This window comes from Strix aluco, chromosome 1 (genome assembly GCF_031877795.1).
Source record: "Strix aluco isolate bStrAlu1 chromosome 1, bStrAlu1.hap1, whole genome shotgun sequence".
In the NCBI taxonomy this organism is placed as follows: domain Eukaryota; kingdom Metazoa; phylum Chordata; class Aves; order Strigiformes; family Strigidae; genus Strix; species Strix aluco.
In genome coordinates, this window is record NC_133931.1 from 119,746,815 (window position 1) to 119,757,758 (window position 10,944).

General features: G+C 36.9%; 1 long non-coding RNA gene across 1 annotated transcript; it reads left to right on the forward strand.

Moving 5' to 3' along the window:
* The first annotated feature begins 1,165 nt into the window (after positions 1–1,165).
* LOC141933801 (uncharacterized) lies at positions 1,166–10,506 on the forward strand. Its single transcript, XR_012626226.1, has 3 exons — positions 1,166–1,327; positions 6,909–7,177; positions 10,136–10,506. It is a non-coding gene; the product is annotated as an uncharacterized LOC141933801 (long non-coding RNA).
* The last annotated feature ends 438 nt before the right edge of the window (positions 10,507–10,944 follow it).

A 10,944-nucleotide genomic window follows, 5' to 3' on the forward strand; every position in this document is an offset into this window, starting at 1 on the left:
ACTGTTCCCATCCTTTTTATAGCGTAGAAATTTAGTAGAAATCTCAGCTGCTATCTGATCTCACATGTTGTCTTTGATGCCCAAGTTGCATTACATGACTGAAGGATTCAAACTCATTAACAATTCTAACTGAATTAACACAGATACAATGCAGCAATTGGGGTACATGTCAGTCTACAAACATTTTAATGTTAAGTTTCAAAAATGCCAACTGACTGTCCACAGTAACATGTCTGGAAAGCTCAGTTTTTGCTCTCACCAGTGACAGCTTACAGAGCTGGATCCCGACCCTGGGCCTGGTCACTCTTTCTAAGCAGATTTCCTCACTTACCCCATGGCTCTCTGAAGTCAGCAGGCCTCCATATGTGTATCAGCAACCGTCTTCTTAGCCTCAGCTGCAAAGCTGAGCCCAAAGGAAGAAAGAAGGAAAGAAAACACTTTATTTCGGATAAATCAAATAGCCTAATCAAATATAGTGAGGAAAGGCAGAAATGTATTTATAACACACAGGATGCTAAAACAAACAAGTCAATGATAGAGGGAGAATGACTTGAGTAAGTTAAGTGTCCAAATAATGCATTAGGCTTTGAGTTGGCAAGAATGCTACAGAACCAGATGTAGGCTGTGAATCAGCAGCTCTGGAATGCCAGCACAGAAAGAATGGTAGTAATGATCCAAGGGGACACAGAGGCATGCAGAAACTGTTCCAAGACCATTTTAGCAAAGCACATGTTTCTAATATATATATATATATTCCTGTGATGGTAAAGTAATGTCTCAAACACTTATTAGCTTAGTTCCTCAAAGCATTAATTGAGGTCAAAAAGAGTTCCTGAGATCTTGAACAGATTAAATCTTCTGCTAACCAGACAATCAGGCAAAATTTAAAATAAAAAATCCCATGCTTTAGAAAGATCTCTTTGCTGGAGGGTGGAGGCAAAATGCTGAATTACTGATGCTCAGTTTCCAAAATCTGAATTCCATAGGCTGACTTCTGCTCTGGCTGGCACTACAATGGGCTGAGGAACAAGCAGAGGGGAGCAATCCCATGCTCCTGGCAATCTGGTGCCAAGCACAGGATTCCTTTCAGCAGGTGGGGATAAGGGACATGCTGTGGGCAAGAGCAGCATTTGTCCCCAGCTAACTTTGGCTGTTTGCTAAATAGTCTTAGGATAGACGCAGGTCCAGCAGGAGGGCTTGGCATGTATCCCTACCCTCACCCTGCTGACTGCACTCTCTCCTTGGCGATGGGGGATGAAGGATTATTGCAGTACCCAGACTTCATTACTAAAGATCTTTTGGACACTGTGAAAAGACGCTTGTACAGGTCAGTGAGAGTCCTTATACCCTTTTCTTTTTGGCGGTGTCACTCATTTCTTCACCTCTATGAGAGGTGAGGGATACCAAAACACCGGCCTCCTTGCTCTGTTTGAATTCATAGTCCCTGTGCACTCCTAGACAAAAATTAGATTGGGTTCACTAGAGAAAGCAAATGAAGTTTTTGTTTCTAGAAAGAGGAAAAGTACATGATACTGCTGGAAGAATTATCTTTCTTTTCATGAATGAAGTGATACTTCAGGAAATTTTGCAGGGGTTAGAATATGTCTAATTGACTTCAAATGTCACTTACTGATTTTACGATTAATTTTCCTTTTTTTTCCCTTTTTATATTGAATGGGGAAAAAAATTATAAAATTCTAACAATAACTTTTCCTCCAACTTTCAGTCCAGAAAAAACTTTAAAATAATTTCTCTTGGTTACCCCTATCAGCTGACTGACTGAGAGTATACCCTGCTCTGCTCAGCATACAAAGAGACCATTGTCAATATTCAGAAAACACCTCAACACTTCATACAGAAATCACATGAGAGGACCTTCATGGTGAACAGACGGGTCAGTTGGCAAGAAGAGGACTGATAGCGATGAGAAGCCTACTTGGTGTGTGTTTATAATTACCACACAGGCTGCTCAGGATATTTATACTTCTTTTTTCTTGTGGCTCTGCTGTCAGCAAAGTCAAACATCTTTACAGCTTCCATAGTCAATCTGAAGATGCATTTTCCTCGAAATTCATTTCATCATTATGAGGGAGGAATAATCCTATCACCAAGGAAGCAGTAATTGTTTGCTTCTTTCAATTAAATATTAGTTCTAGCTTTGACTTGTTCCCCAAATTACTTTGGTCTAGTTCAGAATAGAAGTGTCGAATTCTTTTCAGAGAGCAGGATAGTAACTTTTTTTGTCTATGCTAGTGAAATCTCCGGATGTAATTTTGATGAAGACAAGACAGGAAAAAAAGAAATATGATGAGAATTTCTAGTGTTCCATTCTGCTTCTCAGCTGAAAAATCCCATCCAAAATGGTAATGCACTTTACCATGGGTTGTGGTCAGGAAGGGAACATTGTTTTCAGAGAACAATTGCAAAGCAATGTTTCTTAAACTGACACTGTACTGTGCTCTGAGGCATAAAGTTACATTACATTCTTTTCAGTCCCACTATGCCCAAACTAAGACTTAAGGGAAATTTAACAATATTCTGTGTGGGCCTTCTGCACTCACTGTGATTATAGCTGCAACTGTGTGACTGAAGGGAGCAGCAGCAGCGGCAGTTTTCTCCCACTGCTAATGCATCTCAGTCCTAACTTGAAAAGACCACTAATAGGATGAGAAAGACATGTCACTCTTCTGTTCATCCATCACTCGCTGCTGCCCAGATTGCTTACATGTGTGACAAAAACGGTAGTTTGGGTGCTGAGGACACTTCTGTGCTGGGAACTGGCCTATTTCTCCTTGCAGAAGACCAAGCAAATACCTGGCAGTAATCTGCTGCTACTGATGGGAGAGTTGACCCAGTTTGTTACAGGCGTAAGGTTATGCCTCCCACTGCAAAGCACTTGGACATTTTAGGAATTTAGAAGGGTTTCTTTTTACTGTTTAAGTGTGGAAGGAAACTGCTCAAACCTCTGCATATTTTTGTTCCAGCTACTGAAAATGGAGCCTAATCTTGGCCTTACAATGAAAAAACAAAAGCTGGTTCCTGTTCAACACCTTTCCTCTGATAAAAAACTTGAAATAATGTAAATTAAAATAAATAAATCAGAATAAAGAACTTCCATGCGTATTTCACATGCAGCCAACCTGCTACGCCCTCTAAATACATACAGACAGTGTGATGTTCTTTTGATTCATCACTTGTTTAGCTAATACAGATGTTTTGCTTGCCAAAGTAAAAGGCGGAAAAGACAAAGTAAAACAAAATGTAAAAAAACCCCAACCAACTCTATGCCTAATGGCTTGTATTTGCAGATCAAATAAAACAGAATTGTTTGCGACTGTTTTCTGAAAAGCTTATGAGTTTGGATATGAGCAGAAAATCACCAAGAAATGGAAAAATTAAGAACTATTTCATTTATAAAAACACAAGACTTCAATAAATGGATTAAAATAAGATGATCTGCGTCTTGAACTGGAGATCAGGGGTATGGCTCTGTGTTTGATTCTTCACTAGTTGTGCCATTGGAGCTTTGTCTTTGCACTTGTAACCCAGGCAGAGAAATGGCATGCAAGAGAGAAAAGTACTGGAAAGGCTCATTAATGCCTAAGTAAATAGCAGTTCTTGCCTTGTATGGTCACTGGCAATGCTTTTTTAAGAAAGATTCAGTGAATACCCAAGCAGTCTCAACACTGATGGACCCTATATTGCTTTACAAACTTTATACAGACATACAAGGTAACATTAAAATGCATCTGCAAAATAGTTCAGACTGATCTGCAGCTATAATTACCATATTAATTACCATTTTGTAATTGAAAGGGTTTTTTACATGCATCCCAAGCTAGCTGCTAGCTGTAAAAAGCCAATACTTCTGTTCGTACAAAATACAGTGGATGCAGAGCAAACATTACGTTTATGAGTTTGGCTGAGTCTACATATTCTTTCTGCAATTTTACCAGGTTACATTCCCAATGTGAATTGTAAGATCATAGATGACAATGGTAATTTCACATTAAGAAACAAGAATACATACCCAAAGAAAAACAGTTTGTACTTTCCAAAATGAATGAAAAAGTTTCTGCACACACTCACAGTAGTTAGTGCAGAATTGCTCATGGTAGATTGTCAGACAGCAGGCAATCAGCATATTTTGAAAACAATATTATACAGTCAGTTGTATAGATGTAATGTTTGTGATTTAAAATTATATAGCTTGCTAGGGCAAATGTTTCAGGTTTTGTCAACGAAATATTTGTTCTGCTGACAAAATAATAAAGCATTCTGTTGAAAAGGATATCTTGTTGTGGCAACCTCAGAAATATCAAAACATTTATGATAGACATCCATTGCATTAATTTGCACAGTTGAAAGTCAAATCATCCGTCACCTGATTGATTAGCTCTGTGACAGCCCTGAAGCTCCATTAACAGTATTTGAAAATATAAGCAAGTGTAATGCAGTCAAAGAGTTTGAATTTTGGCAGCGTGTCATCATATGCATATAATGTCAAGAGATTATACTTATTCTTCAGTCATCAATTTGACTCATCTAAAAACACAATATGGCAAAGCAGAAAAAAATCAAAAGGAAATTCATTCAATCAAAATAATCCTTTCATATTTTGTTTTCATCAAATAGAACTTGCACAGCCTTATTCATCAGCTTTCTCTGATTCTTTAGGAAATAATAAGCATTTCTGCAGGGTTAAAACTGGATAAAAAATGTATAGAGATTGTTTGAATGAGGACTATTGCATATAGATGAATCAGACTGTAGGCACTTGCTTCAGGAGTCTGGTATCAGAATACTAAACCATTTCCTATCTTCAAATCCTACATCTTGAATGATGTGGAATTCATTATTTTCACTTGTAACTCAATTGCAACAGTGAAAACATTCTCTTACGTGGAAAAATGAACTTGAAAAGATTGCAGAAATTTTCAAAATATTGATACTGCTCTTCTATTTAAATTTAATTTTGGTTGCGCATGCTGAGAGATTTATGATTTGATTCTAAATTATTGAGATACATTAAATGATAATAAGGACCGTTTCATAAGCTTTCATAAGCTGGAGCTTATGAAAACAAACTGTGTATTTAGAAACAAAAAGAAAATAGCAAAAATATCCCCAACATAACATATGGTAATTTATTTTTCATGTTATTGTCTTTATTGTCCCTTCCAAAACAGATAATCACTCTGATACCCACATAAAACAATATATAAATTAAAAGGAAAATTTTATGCTGTGCACTGCCAGTGGAATATCTGATTTCGATCATTGAAAAGTGTCAGTTAAATACATATAATACGCCACTAGATCAAATTTTTTAACCCTGTGTGGGTAGATAACGTCACTACACAATTCTGTACTTTATTGTGAGCTTGTTTTCATTCAATTTGACATTCATTCACTGATAATGATCTTTCTATTCCCACCTGGTGGGAAAAGTGCATAGTAGTTCATTACTGGCAGACTGTTTCGTCAATCTGTAAAGGATTCCATTTTAAAGCTGATTGTTTCTTACTTTTCTTTCAAATATACCACAGGCATTTGTCAAATTTGTCTCTTTGGCATAAAAGTAAAATGTTTCTTTAAAACATTTAAAAAGCCAGTTTCAGTTTGTGGTTTTTTTAATAGAGAAAGTGCAATAATAGGGTAGACAGAACGATTGAGAAGGGACGGCACAGAGGGAGGAGGGGAGGGGATGTATGTATGTGTGTGTCAGAAGTGCAGTTATCATGGATCACAGAATAGCTGAGGCTGGAAGCAAGCTCTGGAGGTCATCTAGTCCTACCCTCCTGCTAATGTCCTACACCTTTCACCATGTGCACAAATACAATTTGGTAACTTCTATATGCTCATAACTCATGTCAGAGTCTAATCAGCCCTTTCAGAGGGCTAATGACAGAGCTCTTATAGAAAGTACTTCAGCACAAAGTTTGAATCCATAACATTTTAATGGATTCTATTTGATGTTTGCAAAATACGGAGAACCAATCTGATTCTATGTTATTTGAACACTTCCCTTCAAATGAGTGCCAAATACAGCCTCTGCTTTGGAAAAACTGTTCTAAAAAGTGTACTAAATATGTGCAGCTCATCTGAGACTATCATGTAATTAAAAAGGATGTTCTGAGACTGATGCATGGCTGCTGTTGGCAGTTTTCTGGAAATCTTGAGGTGGATTCAAATTTACATTTAAGAGCTCCATGAATAAATTTAAGTATCTGACTAAAATTCCCCTACTTAGGAGTCGAATTCAGTATTCATCCTACCTAAGCTTTAGGCATCTAGAATTTGTCTGTCAAAAGCTAAGTCAGTTTACTTTTGGAGAGTCAACAGAAGGTACATGGGCCTTTCCAAAGTATGATTTATCTGACCTATCTTACAATGACATAAATCACATCCTGGGGTATTCAAATTTGTCCACAGACTATAAGAGACTAGGAAGACTAGATTAGATGCTAGACTAGATCCTAGATGCTTATGATAGGTTAGGTGAAATCTGCTCTAGGTTTTAACTGTTCTGGTTGTTTAACACTCTAAGAAGCCTCCTGCCCCAGGCAAGGTCATAAAATAACATGACACCTCTCTGGCAGACCGAACTTCAGCTCTCCCCAGTCAAAATGCTGAAGAGACTCTCCTGGACACCTGCCAGATGACAGACCATGAATACCAAGGTCCCTATATACTATGGTATAAGATGTTTTCTTAGACAAACTGTTTTCTCTTGATATTTCTCCATAAAAAAATTAATAGCAGAAGAACAGTGTTCCCACAGATAAAAGAATACTATTTTGGCTGGTTTTTTCTTTGTGGGAGCAAAGTAATCTGCAAAAATTAATAATCAATTAACCAGTTGACACAACTTTAAAGTCTTGTTTATATGATTTTGTTTATTTTAGTGCTGAACCTTGAGGAGAGATCAAAGCCATGAACACCGGTAATCTCATGGGAAGCCTGTCTGAAGCAAACCCCTTTTCAGTGCTCTCATTAAGTTACATAAATATACTTGCTAACAATGCAGTAAATTCTGTTGACCATGTATAGAAAGGAACAGAATTCAGCTTATTACCTAATACATAATTACCATGTCAAGAGGAATAAAAAACAAAGGAAAATTACTTCTGTCACTTGTGTGTGCAAATAAAATCCTTACAAAAAAATGGATTTGGTAAGTAAAAATCTGTCATGTTCATATAATTTTTTTCTCAGAACAGAAATGCTCTTTAAAGTAAAAAACTTCTATGCATCACAACACACTTTTTCTGAAAGGCTTTCCTTTACAGTCTTGTATATCTCATAAAGCCTTCAGTGATCTTAATAAAAATTTATACAGCATTGGATTTTTTAGTTAATTCTGAAGTGATGCAACCAGCACGCTAGTACTTGTCTTTTTAAAGACCAAGTCATGCTGTTGAGCTGTGAAGTACAAGAAAGAAAGGAAATGCCTGCCTCCCAGGAAAGAGCTGCGCCACTTCCCACATCTACATGCGAATAGGAGAAAACAAAAATGTACTTCATACTTGGAGCAAAAACCAGCTCTTGTTACACATTCAACATCCACAAAGCTCTCAGTTGGGATTTCTCAAGAAATCTTTTATTTGGTCAAGAAAGAAGAGTTCTAAGAGAAAGAATCAGAGTTACAAATGGCCAGAGCTCCACGTCTACTAGCACTGCTTCTCTTTCTCTGGATACAGATCTTAGCACAGTCTAGAACATAGCAACAGAGGACTGAAAAAGACTACTTAGGTCACTGAATGACGTCCCAGGCAATCCAAGAACCACTGCAACAGACTTAGTCTTAAAAGAGTCATAAAACTACTCCATAAACAATCCCATACCTCAGAGTGCACACTGTTCCTGATTGCCTGTCGACCTTGAGACACAGAGAAAAAGGACAAAAGCTGTACCTCTGGTGTACCATAAGAAGAAAACAGGAGTGATCATTTCCCAACATCCTTACAGTAGTAAGAATTGGAATTAAATTGACCAAAAGATCCTAAAATGTTCCAAGAGCTTCTAACACCGGAAGCAACAGCAGTGCATCTCACCAGGAACGAAGCCCACCACCCCCTACCCAACTCCCATAGCTAAGGAACAGAAGTCCTGCAATGGGAGGCTAAAACATTGCAGACAGACAGAATCTCCTCTCCAACATGCATTTGGGTACCAGCCCTGTTAATATGGATACAAAAGAACAGTTATCTCAAGCTTTAATTCTAACTTCAGAGTCATTCTCATTTTGTTTTGTGATCCCCATTCATAAACTTATCAACCTCCATCTTAAAACACTTGAGATTCTTATAACAATGTACCATTGTTGTCTATCTTTTCCCAGGGAAACCTAGCCATGGGGAATACAACAGGAATCTAATGCATTTTTTTCTGTTAAAATAACATGAAGTTGTGTGTTAACCCTTAAATTATTCTGCTAAATATTATATGTCTAAAATAATATAAATCAGTGCTGTTTCCTGTAGACCAGGCTGTACCTTCCAGCAATGGAAGCAGGACTGATGTATCTGTAATCATTGTAGGACAGCTGCTCCAGATAGTCAATTCATACATAAAAGGCTGATACAATTAACCTTGCAAATCCTAGATTAAATGCAAAACATATATGCATAATTCTTTTCAAAGCATACTACGTCTGGTACTCACCTATGCCACTGTGAACCATGAGATGCTAACAATGTTAGAGAGGGAAGATTTCCAGAAATTGTTAAGGGATTTAAGAAGTATTCTTTCATCTCCCATTTTTCAATTATTTTGGGGAATTATATTGCTCTGGATACTCGATCATCAGTACTTAATTTTATCAACAGTGAGAAATATATATATAATTTGAATATCACACATAAAATACTGATAGTATATTTACAACGTAAATAAATACAAAATATTTACTTTTTAATAATGACAAATGCACATAACAATAGAAGTGGAAATTTTATGTACTAAAATTACTTCAGTATATTGTTAATGCTGCTGCTGATACCTCTGAAAATAGGAGGAATTAAACAATTGAAAATGAAAACACCAGTATTATTGACTTGGAAGTGAAAAGAAGATGATGAGACTTAGAATTAACAGGTAAACAAAGATGGAATTTTATAACAGAAACATAGAAGGGTCTGTTCCAGGGAAAACACTTGAAAAAGGACCCTGATATCCATACAGATATTTGTTACAAGGCTGCTAACTCTGACCAGTGTTAAGAACAATGTAAACTGGGCCTGCAGCATAGAAAGACTGTTGATGTCTCATACTAGAAGTATGACATTAATGCAATTAATTTCAAATACATCTTTACTTTAGAAAATATTCTGAAGAACTTTAAAGTCTATCTATAAAACTATTTTACAAGTTATTCTAAAAGTATTTAATTGATTATGTTGAGTAAAAGTATTTCCCATCGAAGTTTCATTTAAGTTTTTTCCAAACATTATAAATTTTCCCTTATCAAGACACTACTCCATCCCTTTGGGAGCTAATATCAACACAATATACCAGTACTAAAAGCAAAAAACCCATGATATTCCTTATGCAAATGAAATTGTCACTGTAAGAATTTAATTTCTGAAAAGGCTACAAAACCAGTGCTCATCTGTGCTACACTTCATATTTTGAGAATGCATATATATATACATCAAGTGTGTGAACAGTAGCTAACTTAGATGCCTCCAGTGATCTCAGTGTGACAGCACAAGGGCCATGCAGACTAACTATCCTGCTGAGACATTACTGGGTATAGGTCTGGTGGATAAGAGGAACTAAAGGCCACATAAGGCTTCAAATCTACAGTGGCTTGAATAACCTTTTACAGGCCATTGCCAAGTTGCAATGGCCAATGAAGCATGTGCTTCAGCTTACTCTCTCTGCTCCCAACCCTCTTCTATCCTAACCCCCACATATTCTTCAAGGTAAACCTTTAATCCCACATCAGGGTAATGATCTATCACCTGTGTGTGCTGCCTGTTAAATGCTTGCCCAGCACAAGGGGCATGTAGAAATTTCTAATTTTCCTCACATTATGATATGTAAATTCCAGCTACTGCAAGGGGTACTGTTTCCCATTTTAAAGGACATAAACCTTATTGAAACCTTATTATGTTTCCTTCCCTTTTAGTTGCTGGCAAGTCTAATGCTTTTTTGTGATTCCAAAAATGGAGACTATACCAACTGAGGAATCCATTTCCTTATTTTTCCATCTAAGTACAAACCCTGTCTTCACAGCTGTAACCAAGGAAGGAAGCAGTCTTTGCCAGGAATGATGATACTATTGTTTCTGAAAGAGGTGCATATGGACGAATCAGAATAAAATTATTTAAGAGGCATAGGAATCACAAAGGCAATTTCAGTCCTACTATTCCATTTTTTCTCTTTATTTCTGGCTGTGCTTTATAATGTTCTCCAAACAATTAGGAAAACAAGGTTGCTGATGTCTACTGAAGAAGAAGAACTTAGAAGTACCACAGTCAAAAGGATTAAAATCTTTGAAGATGAGCCATTTCTTCTTGATATCAGAAATAAAGAGTTTCATAAATTGTTCCCACTGTTCTTTTGTCTGTGCCCATATTATTGACCATTTTAGTAGGCCTCATGACAGAAGTGATTCTTCCAGATGATTTGATAGCTGGAGTGATGCAGTAGAAAGCATCGTGTCAACTCTGGGAGAAAAACTCTATCCTATTATCACTACCAGAGCAATAAGGACAGGAAAACCATAAGCAGAGGCAAGGACAGATAAACCAACAGTGACAAAGTCATACAAATCATGGAATGAAAAACCAATGATCTTTAATGCTGTGAAGGTATTTAAGGAAGAGAGAAATAAATATAATTAAAGCAAGGGGCAAGAAAGGTTATATTAGTAGTATGCTTTTTTTGAACTGCTTGAGATGTCTGCTGGACATTGGGAAAGCAACAAATATGTCA